Source organism: Silene latifolia, chromosome X (assembly GCF_048544455.1).
Source record: "Silene latifolia isolate original U9 population chromosome X, ASM4854445v1, whole genome shotgun sequence".
In the NCBI taxonomy this organism is placed as follows: Eukaryota; Viridiplantae; Streptophyta; class Magnoliopsida; order Caryophyllales; family Caryophyllaceae; genus Silene; species Silene latifolia.
In genome coordinates, this window is record NC_133537.1 from 37,285,772 (window position 1) to 37,299,444 (window position 13,673).

At 42.5% G+C, this 13,673-nt stretch overlaps 1 non-coding gene across 1 annotated transcript; it reads left to right on the top strand.

Annotated features, from left to right (window-relative positions):
• Positions 1-9,291: 9,291 nt before the first annotated feature.
• On the top strand, positions 9,292-9,400 carry LOC141625547 (small nucleolar RNA R71). Its single transcript, XR_012535320.1, has one exon. It is a non-coding gene; the product is annotated as a small nucleolar RNA R71 (small nucleolar RNA).
• The last annotated feature ends 4,273 nt before the right edge of the window (positions 9,401-13,673 follow it).

Below are 13,673 nucleotides of genomic sequence, written 5' to 3' on the forward strand. Positions count from 1 at the left end.
AAAAGTTGCTGCGTTCCACTGATAAAAAGATACTGAAAGTTAATTACAAGTTGGGCTTTTAAAAGTCTAACACGGAAAATTAAACATCAGCTCGAAATCAGGTCGATCGACTGGTCTGCACGGTCGATCGACTGAACCTGCTGAACAGTAGCTTCTGTTTGAGCTCCAGTGGTCGATCGACTGAAAGTCTTAGTCGATCGACTGAAAATGCTGTGCAGTGGCTCCTTGATGCTTCCAAACAACTCTTCACTCCTTGCACGCATCCCAAGGTGAGTGAATGAACTCTCCTTCCTCTTGGCTTCCCTGAACTCGCTTCCGGAGGACGAACTTGGCTTGATTTAGCCTACTTCCACGCATTCCTACAATAAATCATAGAAAATGCAAAGTAAACCGTTTCGGGAAAAATAGTAGCCTTAAGCTACCAATTATGCATGGAAATACGTGCCAAAACCACAGATAAAGTGTATAGAATATGCACGTATCAAATCTCCCCAAACCAAACCTTGCTTGTCCCCAAGCAAGCACTATGACCCGCATAAAAACTAAATGGAAAGGAGAACATTTCAGAGCTAACTACAAGTCAATGCCAAACCATTTAATGCCCAAAGTCAACTACTGCGAAGCTTAAATCAAGTGAACAAATTTATGCATATCATAGAATTAAGTCGGGCGTTCGACCTTGCAAGACTCATACAATCGGACTCTCCCGGATCGCTCTTCTCTCAGCAAAGCAAATGGTAAGATATTATGTAAAGAGAGGGAAGAAAAATATAGTCTCTCACCTAGACTGCGACCGACAAAACATGTATGCTTGATTAGCATGAATAACGATTCTATTTACCGTACATACGCATAACCACCGTCAAGGACTAGCTATCACATGCCGAACTATTGCAAAATTTGGAAATGTGAGGCTAAGTGGGAAAGAAAGGGCAAAACAATTATGGAAAAGTGAAGTTAAGAGCCAAGCTAGTACCTAATGAACCATTAGTAACCGAATCCCGCTCTTCCAACTCAACAAAAACAAATAACCATGCCTTTATTGACTAGGCAACACACAAATACAAACGGACGCCTCCAAATCAAGAGGTAAACACATGAGGCGTGTTTTATTTCAGCCAAAACTTATTATTTTCAAGACTCTCTCTTTTTTCCATTTTTCTATTTCTGTTTCTTTCTTTTTCTCTTTTTTTTTTTTTTTCATTTTTCTGAAATATTTTTTTTCTTTCTTCTTCTTTCAGGCTGAAGTAAATCCGTCACTTCTCAAAAATACCCGCTCCAACATTACAAGAGCGAACCAAAACAGCTTAAATCAACAAATTCCTCTACTACTTCCTAGCTTGGCACAATGGTAGGCTAATTATGGGATGTAGTTAAGGGCAACTGGCAATTTTGGCTTATAGTGGAGTTAGTGGGGTAAAATGAGAAAGGGAAGGATGCAATAATTCTCCAAACATGCAATACCGACCACAAACCAATGCGTATAGGCAATAAGCAATCAAAACTCATACACGTGCAAAACATGAAATGAAGGGAGTAACTACTCTCAATCCTAAATTAACCGGTCATAAATGTCACCAGTTATAGGCTCTATATCTCAGAAGGTATAAGTAGTTTGCCAAAAGTAATGAGTCAAGTCTAATTGCCCGAAATAGATTCCATAACAAAATTTGAGATATCGCTTTTAATTCTTGCTAAGCAGCTATGAAGAGGCAAGGAATGGCATATTTGACTAATAGAGCAGAATCATCATTAAAAACTCCAATCCGACTCAACTATATGCAAAAGTAAACGTGATATTTTTGGTTTTTTATGCATTTTTTCAATTTTTTCTTTGTTTTTTTTTTTTTTTTTTTTTTTTTTGAATGGTGAAAATAAAAACAAATGCAAACAGAAATGCACTAAACATGTGACTGAAATGCAATAAAAACAAATGCAGATGCAAAACAAAAGGCATATGCAAATACCCTCCCCAAACCAAAACGCACAATGTCCCCATTGTGCTCAACAGCAAATCACCAGCAGAAAAATGGGAGAATAAAAGCATAAAAAGTAAAAGGAAGCGAAAAGAGAAAGGAGAACAACTCACAAAATACGACCTCCCCAAACCAGCCAAAAACGGGAGGTCACAAGATCTAATCTCCACCCTCGTAGGAGGGGTCGTCTGTCCTCGTCGGACCCCGACTCACTCTCCTCCTCCTCGGCAGGAGTAGCTCTCCGGAAACGGAGGGAGTGGCTCTCCGGAAGTGGAGGGACCAAAGAGTGGTGGTGGTAGGAGGGGTCTCTAGCGACGAGGGTAGCCACCCTCGGGGGAACAAAGTAAGAAGGGTGAGCCCAGTCACCCTTGGGAAGCATCCCCGAGTCGGCTCGTCGTAGACCGGGAACAGGGCGATGGCCGTGTCCAATCTGTGCTCGTTGAAGCTCCTGCACAAATCACCCAAGACACGTGACATTGCCCTCGGTCCATGACCGGGAGGGACAACTAAGGGAGTAGGTGGTCGAAAAGTGGAGGTGCCAAAGCGAGTGGGAGCGTAGAGGTAGGGGTGCTGTGAAGAGGAGGCACGAACCCTCCTCGAAGTGCCGGCAGAAGGCGTGGCCGCCACCAAAGGAAGCCTGTAACTAGGCAAGGGCGGCCTAGCAGCCCCTCAACGATGGTGAGGCGGGGGAGAGAGAGTAACAAAGGATGTGCGGGGATGCGGTCACGGATGAAAGAGTCAATCTTCCACCGCATCGTCTATCGACCCAATGGACGCCCCTCGCGTAAGGGAGGTCCATAAAACGCAGCAGCTACGGGTCAATGGGATCCTCCTGTCGAGGGAAAAGTAAAACAAGGCGGTTGGCGATACGTGTCACCAAACCGCCACAGGCAATGGTGGTCAAGGTGCCCTCACTTACAGTCTGAAAGTGAGCGGCGGTCAAGTAGGCAATGTTATAGATGCGGGCTCTCCGACGCTCAACGTTCAGATAACCCGCCAAAATCGAAAGCTCAATATTATTCACGTTATTAGACTCTTTACGGCCAAAAATGGTATTACCCATTAGCCGCAAAAAATAACGAAGAGGGGGCAAGTGGACGGAAGTGCCCGTCCTCCTCAACCCGTAAGTGTCACCAATACAAGACCACATGGCCCGGTGAGTGTCAGAGGGGTCCGAGGTGCTACCCTCGAAGTACAGACCCAGAAAACCCGCAAAATTAGCAAGTGTCAGAGAATAATTAACATTAAAAAGCCGAAAGGAAATGCAGGGGTTGGTCTCATCAGCCTCAAAGGCTTTGGAATCAAAAGCGTAAGAGGAAAAGAATTCGAGGGTCATGACATAATATGTGAACTCAGACATGTCCACAAGACCCGTCATACCCGTCCCATTTAGCAGGGACACGACCGACTCATAACAGCCTAGTTTCTCCAAAGTGTCTTTATGGAGAAACCGGGTAGCTGTGACCTTTACAGTCGAAACAAAGAAGGAGAATTTAGCGCGCTGAATAGGTTTTTCAAAGATAACCTGCGGATAGTCAGGTATACTATCCGTAGTGGATTCTATCATCAGAGGCGGTCCGCGTGGCCGCTTAGCAGGCCGTTGGCTCGACTGCCCTTCCTGCATTGGCTCCTTCCCTTTTGTCATTCTTGTTCCTGCAAAAGGATCAAATTAGCAACAATCAACCAACTTAAATTCCAATTTCTAGAAACCCGAATCAAAATCAGATGATCCGCGCAAATTAGGGTTTCAAAATTTTTGGGGAAAACAGAAATAACCATCTTCTAATTGCTAATTAGTGTCGAAAATCAAAGGGGAAAGCCTAGAATAAGCAATTAAAGCACATAAAAGAGCAGGAATCACACCCTAAAATCGTTTTCCCCAAATCGATTTTTGTCATCTCAAGGGCACATTACTCGAAAATTTCACATGGAACTTCAGCAAAACTCGAATAAATAGCATAGAGATAGGATTAGACACATACCTTGATGATTTCTTTGAAGATTAAAACGAGAAAGGCTGAGAACGAGATGGATTTGCAGTTGAAAACGCGAAGAAGGGAGAGGAAATAGGGTTTGGTCTTTTTGTGATTTTGGGAAAATGAAAGAATAAGAGAATAAGGATGAAACCTTCCCTTATTAGCTGCCTCTGAACCCGCGGACTGGTCGATTGACTATGTGACCCAGTCGATCGACCATTTCCCTATACACGTAGCCTCTGTTCTCTCGCTTGATCGATCGATCGAACATCCTAGTCGATCGACTATTTGAGCTGGCAATTGGAATTAAATTCGTCAAAATTCATTTTGCCATCAAAACTTCCTGTCTTTCTCTCGCAAGAATCCAGTAAACCACTTACGCACTTTGCATAAAATAAATTCCTGCAGAAATTATCAAAGGCGTACAATTTTCCCAAACCAAGAAATTGCAAATGCGTGAAAATAAATGAAACAAAACAGGAAAACTTAAAAAGCAAATTGAATGAAACAACAAAACGGAAATCCTAAATTACAAAATAACTACAACCTGGGTTGCTTCCCAGTTAGCGCTGGTTTAAGAGGTCCCGCACGACCTTGTTACCTCACTTCTCATCATCTGATAGCGGATCGAAGTACAAAACCTCGACCTTCCCAACATATGCATCTGATCCATGATAGTGCTTCACATATTGGCCATTTACCTTGAACCTTTCTCCAGCAGAAGTCTCCAATTCAACAGATCCGAACTTTGTGACAGCTGTGACCGTATAGGGGCCGGTCCACCTGGATTTTGACTTACCAGAAATAAACGGATACGAGCGTTAAAAGAAGTACCTTATCGCCAATATGGAACTCGCGCTTTATGATTCTCTTGTTGTGCAGCCGCTTTGATTTCTCCTTGTAGATCCTTGCATTGTCATAGGGCCGTGCCCTAAATTCCTCTAGCTCATTCATTTTGTGTCATGCGTTTCTCACGAGAGAGGTTAGGATCCAAATTCAAATCACAAATAGCCCACCAAGACTTACGCTCTAACTCACAGGTAAATGACATGTCTTACCATAAATCAATCGGTACGGTGACATCCCGATTGGCGTTTTAAACGCAGTTCTATAAGCCCATAAGACATCAGCTAACTTGAGACTCCAGTCTTTCCGTGATTTAGAAACAACTTTAGCTAAGACTTCTTTCAATTCTCTGTTAGAAACCTCAACCTGACCACTAGTTTGGGGATGATACCCGAAACCTCTATGATGTTGGACACCGAATTTAGTCAATAAAGCACTAAGTTGTTTCTCTTTAAAATACATTCCCCCATCGCTAATGACAACCCGAGGGACACCAAAACGAGGGAAAATAATCATTTTAAACAATTTAATCACGGCTTTTGCATCGCAATGGGGAGTAGCAATAGCTTCCACCCACTTGGATACATAATCTGACTACGAGGATATATTTATTACCTTGATTGCTCGGAAAAGGTCCTTGATAATCGATGCCCGGACATCGAAAATCTCGACCTCAAGAATGCCTACCTGTGGCATCTCATGTCTCTTGGAAATATTCCCTGATCTTTGACAAGCATCGCATTCAAGAACAAAAGCTGCGACAATGCATGCAAAGTTGGCCAATAGAAACCAGATTGGAGTACCTTAGCTACGGTCCTGAATGGACCGTGATGACCACCATAAGCAGAAGAGTGGCAAGCCTCTAGGATATCCTTCACCTCCCACTGAGGTACGCATCTCCGGATGAGACCGTCTGCACATTCCTTGAAAACATAAGGATCATCCCAAAAAAACTGTCTAGCATCATAGACAAACCGTTTCTTCTGCTGCCGTGAAAGCTCGGGTGGTATCCTACCTGTCACAGCAAAGTTAGCAAAATCAGCAAACCACGGAGGTGGATACGACCCTGAAGTAGTAATAGCTAACAAACTCTCATCAGGGAAGGAATCATTAATAGGCAAAGAATCCTCCCTTTCTGTCAGCTGCAGACGAGATAAGTGGTCAGCTACCACATTCTCTGCTCCTTTCTTATCTTTGATCTCCAAATCAAACTCCTGTAAAAGGAGTATCCACCTCAAAAGCCTTGGCTTTGCATCTTTCTTAATAAAGAGAGTCTTCAACGCTGCATGGTTAGTGTAAACAATAACTTTAGAGCCTAACAAATAAGACCGAAATTTGTCTAAGGCAAAAACAACAGCTAGAAACTCTTTCTCAGTGGTAAAATAGTTGACTTGAGCCTCATCCAGAGTTCGGCTCGCATAGTATATGGCATTCAAAGCTTTATTCTTTCATTTGTCCCAGAATCGCACCGATAGCATAATCGCGGCATCACACATGATCTCAAATGGGAGGTCCCAATCGGTAATTTGAATGATTGGCGCGTAAACTAGGGCCTCCTTTAACCTGTTAAAAGCGACATGGCACTCATCAATAAATTCAAAGACAAAGACATCCTTAAGAAGCAATTGTGTAAGTGGTTTAGCAATTTTTGAAAAATCCTTAATGAAACGCCGGTAGAAACCAGCGTGACCTAGGAAACTCCTCACTCCTTTAACATTCACGGGAGGAGGTAATTGCTCAATCACCTGCACCTTTGCCTTGTCAACATGTATACCTTTATCAGAAATCAGATGCCCTAACACAACTCCCTCATTGACCATGAACTGACACTTTTCCCAGTTTAAAACAAGATTAACATCTATACAACGCTGCATGACTTTATCAAGGTTAGCTAAACAACGATCAAAGTCACTGCCATAAACTGAGAAATCATCCATGAATCCCCATCATGCACCTCTGAAAGGTAGCATGGGCATTACACAATCCGAAAGGCATTCTACGATAAGCAAAAACACCCTGTGGACAGGTAAAAGTAGTCTTACTCTGATCGTCCGGATGAATAGGGATCTGAAAGAACCATGAATATCCGTCTAAAAAACAGAAAAATTTGTTAGAAGCAAGTCTTTCAGTCATTTGGTCAACAAAAGGGAGGGGGAAATGGTCTTTCTTAGTGGCGGCATTTAACTGTCTATAATCAATGCACATCCGCCACCCTGTCACTACTCGAGTTGGTATTAATTCATTTTTATCATTTTTAACCACGGTAGTCCCTCCTTTCTTCGGGACCACCTGAACTGGGCTAACCCACTTGGAGTTGCCAACTGTATAAATAATACCTGCATCAAGTAGTTTCATCACCTCGGCCATGACAACTTCCTGCATCTTTGGGTTCAACTTGCGTTGACCCGTCTCGTAAGGCTTGTGACCCTCTTCCAGCTCTATCCTATGCATACAAACATCGGGGCTGATGCCCTTAATGTCATCCAAAGAGTAACCCAAAGCCTTCCTGTTTTTCTTAAGTACACACATCAAAGGCATACCTGGTCATCGTTAAGCTTAGAGCTAACAATAGTCGGGTAGTCGCTCCGTATCATCTAGAAAAACATACTTAAGATTAGGGGGAAGTGGCTTACGCTCTGGCACCTTTACCTCTACAGCATAGACAAAATCAGCTTCAATGGTGTAGCAAGTGTTCACCAAGTTATCGTTGGCCAGGCTCAAAAGCATCTCATCTTCTTCTTCGTTGAGCTCGTAGCTCTCCATTGAGGCAACCAAAGCATCTGGCTCCTCAGCATTCTCCAATGTATTACCTGCACACTCATCTAAATGGGTTAGATCAGCTAAGGGATCCTTGGCTAAGGATTCCCTCCAATTACAAGTAACAACCCTGTCAACAATATCAATGGAATAACACGTATCCTCATCAGCAGGTTCAGTTGCCTTGTGAGCAAGACTGAACTCAATGGTGTCATCCCCTACCTCTAAGGTGATGGTTCCGCGTTTGACATCTATCACAGCCCCAGCTGTATGTAAGAACGGTCTGCCTAAAATAATAGGTATCTGACTATCCTCTGCAATGTCCAAAACAACGAAATCTACAGAATAAAAACTTACCCACTCGAACGGGTACATCCTCTAGAACACCTATAGGTCTCTGAGTCGATCTATTTGCCATTTGAACGGTAATATCGGTCACCTTAAGTCTACCAATGTTTAACCTTTCGCAAACAGAATACGGCATGACACTAACACTGGCCCCTAAGTCACAAAGGGCCTTTCCAATTACGTGGTTACCTATAGTGCATGGAATTGAAAAACTACCCGGGTCCTTTAATTTAGGTGGCACATTAACTTGTGAAAGAGCATTACATTCCTCCACAAAAGCAACATTACCATCATCACGAAAATTTCTCTTACGATTCAAAATATCTTTCATAAATTTAGCATAAGAGGGTACCTGGGTAATTAAATCAGTGAAAGGAACCGTTACCTCGAGATTCGGACCATCTCCGAAACTTACCAAACTTACGCTCCAGCTTGGTAGCCTTCAAACGCTCCGGATACGGGACTGCAACACTGGCCGTAGGATCAGTAACCTTCGGCTTCCGTAGGTTTAAAACCCCCGTCAAATCATCAATGAGTGACGAATCATGCAAACTAGTTGACGGATTTGCATCCCGCTCGGAGATCCGATCGATCGATGGTATGGGTAGTCGATCGACCAAGTAAGTCGGGCGTGAATAGTTCTGTCCGTAATTATCGTCATCAGTATCTCGATCGATCGATCGAGGATGTTGGTCGATCGACTGGATGTGCTAGGTGTGAATAGTTTCTGACCAGAAACTATTTTGTCTGACACTTCAGTCGATCGACTGGGAATGCAGGTCGATCGACCTGAATTACTGGCATTCAGACTCGTTTTTGCATCAGAATTCAAACGAGCTTCTTCATCATTCCCCGAGTCTTCCTTTGGCTTGTCGGGACTTTCATAAGAAAGGCCACTTCTGAGATTGATGGCATTGATCGTCTCAACCGGCCCTTCACATTTAATTGAAGAATTAGCGGCTTGCTTAGCCTCCATATTCTCCAATTGTTTCACAAAATTCTGTGAGGACTCAATCCCGGCTGCTTCCATATTCGCCACTTGAACCAAAAGGAGTTGGACCATCTCTCTTAACTTCTCGATCTCATCTGAGTTTTGAATAGGAACTTCGACTTTCCCTTTGGAAGCTTCAGAAGTCTCGAGCTTCTCGAGACGGGTAGAAATGGAGGTTATAAGTGTCACAACAGCAGTCATGTCTTCACTTTGCTTTCGTGACTTACCACGTGAACTTCCAAACTCAGCTTTATGGACTGCCATCTCCTCAATGGTGTTCCAACCTTTACTTTGACCGGTATTATTTTGGAACGTACCATTAGCAGCTGCATCCAAAATGACTTTGTAATCATCATATAAAGCATTGTAAAATAGATTGCAAAGATACCATTGTTGGAAACCATGATGCGGGACGGCTCTGACCAAACTTTTAAAACGTCCCCATGCTTCACAAAAATCTTCGTCGGCTCCTTGCTGAAAACTCGTGATTTTACTCTTCAAGGCATCAGTCTTCGAAAGCGGGAAGTACTTCTTGTAGAAGGCTAGTGCTAAAGATGTTCAATCAGTGACTCCAGCTGCTACTCTATCGAGGTAGCGATACCAATCTCGCGCCGAATCCTTCAAGGAGTATAAGAACATGAACCCCTTTACTTCATCTTGAGTTACCCCATCCGGTATAGGTATGGAACAGCAATAGTCCGTGAAAATTTCCATATCTTTCAGGGGGTCTTCATCTGGTAGACCCGCGAACTGATTCCGTTCCACTAAATCAATATAAGAGGAATGAAACTCAAATTTACCGGTAGAAGGGGTAGGTAACTGTTGCCCCTTTGGAAGGTGGTGCTCCTTTGGCTGAAAATTATCATATATCGTAGCCATAACTTCCAAAATGAGAGTACTCAAGTCTTCCTCTCAAAAACCTGTCCTCTAACTGTGCAAAAGCAAAACTAGAAGCAAGAGGTAAGCAACGGCCTCAAGGAACAAAAGTTCCTGAGACAAGGAAAATAAACTAAAATAAAGCAAACAGAATTACACCGTCTCCCGCAAGAACGGCGCCAAAATTTGATACCGTCGTTTAGTACCAAAATTAAATTTATAATTCCAAACTAAAACTATAGCTAGTGATAGTAAGGGTCGAACCACAGAGAGACAAGGTTGATTTTGTTTGCTATTTTTCAGTCTACCAAGTAACGATAAATTGAGGGTTTTGAAATCGATTGATTAACTGGCTAATTGCTAAAATGAATATCCTGAACAAGATAAAAAGAGGATCGGGAATTTCGGTTCACCATGGCGAATAACAGTGGTCAAGCAAACAGAGATCTCATAATACGGTCTCGGGGAAGATAAGCTAGTCTTTCGATCAAAGCTCAATAACCTCACGGTCTAATAATTCCCTAGAATTTATCAAAGTTTTCACTCAAGAGAAATTCTAAATCTAGCGATAAATCAAATTACCAATCTTTCGACCTAGCAAAGAAATCCATCAAAGATAACAAGACCAATACGGAAGAACTCATGCTACACAACTATCCTAATTTAATACCATGGCTCACCTTATTCCCAATCAAAGAATTACCTACGCATAATCATGACTACACTAATCGCGAAATTAATAAATAAGGACAAATTCAACATGATGGAATCTAACTAGAACAAAGGAGAGAAATTCAATTACTGAAATTAATTGATGAAACAAGAATTAGATTAACAAGCAAAAATAAGAAAAAGAAGAATTGCATAAAAGGCTTACTAATTGAATATCAAGAACAAAGCATTCCAATCAAAGGTTTCCGTCTCAAGCTAGATCTGAAAACTAAGTTTTTTCCAGAATGAATAACATGACCTAAAAGTTGTTGCGTTCCACTGATAAAAATGATACTGAAAGTTAATTACAAGTTGGGCTTTTAAAAGTCTAACACGGAAAATTAAACATCAGCTCGAAATCAGGTCGATCGACTGGTTTGCACGGTCGATCGACTGAACCTGCTGAACAGTAGCTTCTGTCTGAGCTCCAGTGGTCGATCGACTGAAAGTCTTAGTCGATCGACTGAAAATGCTGTGCAGTGGCTCCTTGATGCTTCCAAACAACTCTTCACTCCTTGCACGCATCCCAAGGTGAGTGAATGAACTCTCCTTCCTCTTGGCTTCCCTGAACTCGCTTCCGGAGGACGAACTTGGCTTGATTTAGCCTACTTCCACGCATTCCTACAATAAATCATAGAAAATGCAAAGTAAACCGTTTCGGGAAAAATAGTAGCCTTAAGCTACCAATTATGCATGGAAATACGTGCCAAAATCACAGATAAAGTGTATAGAATATGCACGTATCAGGGAGTATGCTAACACTAGAACCAAGATCACAAAGTGCCTTCTTAATGCTCACATTACCCACCATGCAAGGAATGGAAAAACTACCCGGATCTTATAGTTTCTCCGGTATGGGATTGAGTAAGACCGCACTACATTTCCACCTAAGAGCCACTAGACCATCTCCTCCAATGCTTCTTTTCTTTGTCAACACATCCTTCAAGAATTTAGTGTTGAGTGGCATTTGTGTCTCTACCTCATTGAAAGGTAGTGAAACTTCGAGTTTCTTCAACATATCCAAGAATTTGGAGAATTTCCTCTCCTCATTCATTACTCTACTTCTATTGGGAAATGGAATTGGAGGGTTGTTGGCCTTTTCGGGAGTTGAGGCTTGCTTGGTGTTAACCACTTCATTTGTTTCTTTCCCTTTCCTTTGGTCTCTTTCAATCACTCTTTCTTGGTCTCTTTCAACCCCTATATCCTCCAAAACAAAGTTCTCATCATCTTAAATATAGTCACTTACCTTCCCATTCTTAGTGTTGTCAACTCTACTTGTTGGTGAGAGAGGTGGACTCTCCTCACCATATCTCATCACATTTCTCTTTCTCTTTGGTTCATAGTCCTTGTAAGGGTCTTCTAAATCTTTCCCGCTCCTCAAGGTCACCACATGAACTTGTTGGTGTGGTGGTGGTCCATCCCTAGGATGAGAACCTTGAGGAGGCAATAAATGTGGGGCTCTTTATGAGGAAGAGGGGGTTTGGTTGTCCATATATGAGTCAAATGTCCTTTGATGTGCTTGGACATTTGAGAAATCGGTCTTCAAACTTTTGAATTGTTGGTCTATTTGAGCCTCTCTCCTCTCGGCCTTGGCATCCATTTCCCTTAACAATTTCTCAAGAGAGGAGGTGGGGTTGGGTGGTTCTATTTATTGTTGTTGATTTTGTGGAGGTGGGTAAGAGTTTTGTTGTTGTTGATACCCTTGTTGGTATCCTTGTTGTTGGTTGAATGATTGTTGAGATGGGTGGTTTTGTTGATACCCTTGTTGTTGGTATGGACAGTTTTGTTGTTGGTTGCGGTAGTTGTCTCTTTGATGAGGTGAAATGTAGTTTATGTTGTCATGTTGTCTTTGACCCTTGTAGTTGGAGCCTTGGCCTTGGTTTTGGTTGTATTGTCTAGAATAATCGGGTTTTGGTAAAGGCATGTATTGTGGTTGTTGATACTTGGGGTCCAAAGGTTGCCCCGCATAGGAAAGCTTCGGGTCTTGTTTAGGAAAGGCACGATAGAAGGTCTCGTGGCGTTGGTAAGAGACCCTCGGTACATCTTGTCCTTGAAGAGCAAAACACTCTTGTTGGTCATCTTGTGGAATAGATGAACAATACTCAATGGTATGCCCCATACCGCCATCATAGTCACAATGAATTTGAGGAGGATAGTGCCTAGGATGAGACCTAGGTTCTTGGACGTAATAGACCTTGGAGTGGCTAGGTCCAACCTCATTGACATGCTTCAAGTCCCCATGCTTCTTCTCCATTTTAAACTCTTCAAATTTCTTTGTCAAATCATCCAATTTTGCCTTGTACTCCATCTCTATCTTGGAAGGTCCTTCACTTTTGTAGTCCACTAGTCCACATCTCTAGCATAACTACTCTCCATCTTGGAAATGTTTTGAATCATTTCCGTGATTTGAGCGTTATTCATACTGTCAAAATTTTCACGGATGCCCGCCACGATCATGTCCCGGAACCTTTGCTCAAGAGTTTGGAAAAAGGTTTGGGCGGTCATCCATTTTGGGATAACATGGTGTGGACAAGATGAGAGGAGATCTCTAAAACATTCCCAAGCTTCACTTAGAGATTCCATGGGTCTTTGTTTGAAGGTTTGAATCTCATGGAGAATTCTTGCGGTTTTGGATGGAGGGTAGAACTTGTTGATGAAAGCTTTGGATAAAGCCTCCCAAGTGGTAAATGTGCCCGGCTCATGAGAATTCAACCACTTGTTAGCATTGTCTTTCAAGGTGATAGGGAAGAGCATTAAGAGCATTTGCTCTTCGGTTACACCGTTGTGCTTGATAGAACCCGCTTTCTCTTTGAATGAGGTGAGATGTTGGTGTGCATCCTCACTTTTCATCCCATGGAAGACATCTTGTTGCATATAGTTTATCACATGGTGTCGAAGCTCAAAGGTATTGGGAGCGAGAGCTCTATAGTTAATAGCCAAACGAGCACGGTTGGGATCCGGCCTATTGTAATATCCCCTAGGTTGATCCGTCATATCATCGTTTATGAGGTTGTTTCGTGGAGATTCGGTATCATTGGTATGGGTGGAATGTTGTGAGTGTGTTGGTGAATTTTGTGGTGAGTTGATTGGAGAGTTATGTGGTGGAGAGTTATATGGAATGTGAAGAGGTGATAGGGTGGAGGAAGAGGGTAGTTGGTTTGGATTCTCAATTGTGGAAATTTGGGTGGTTAG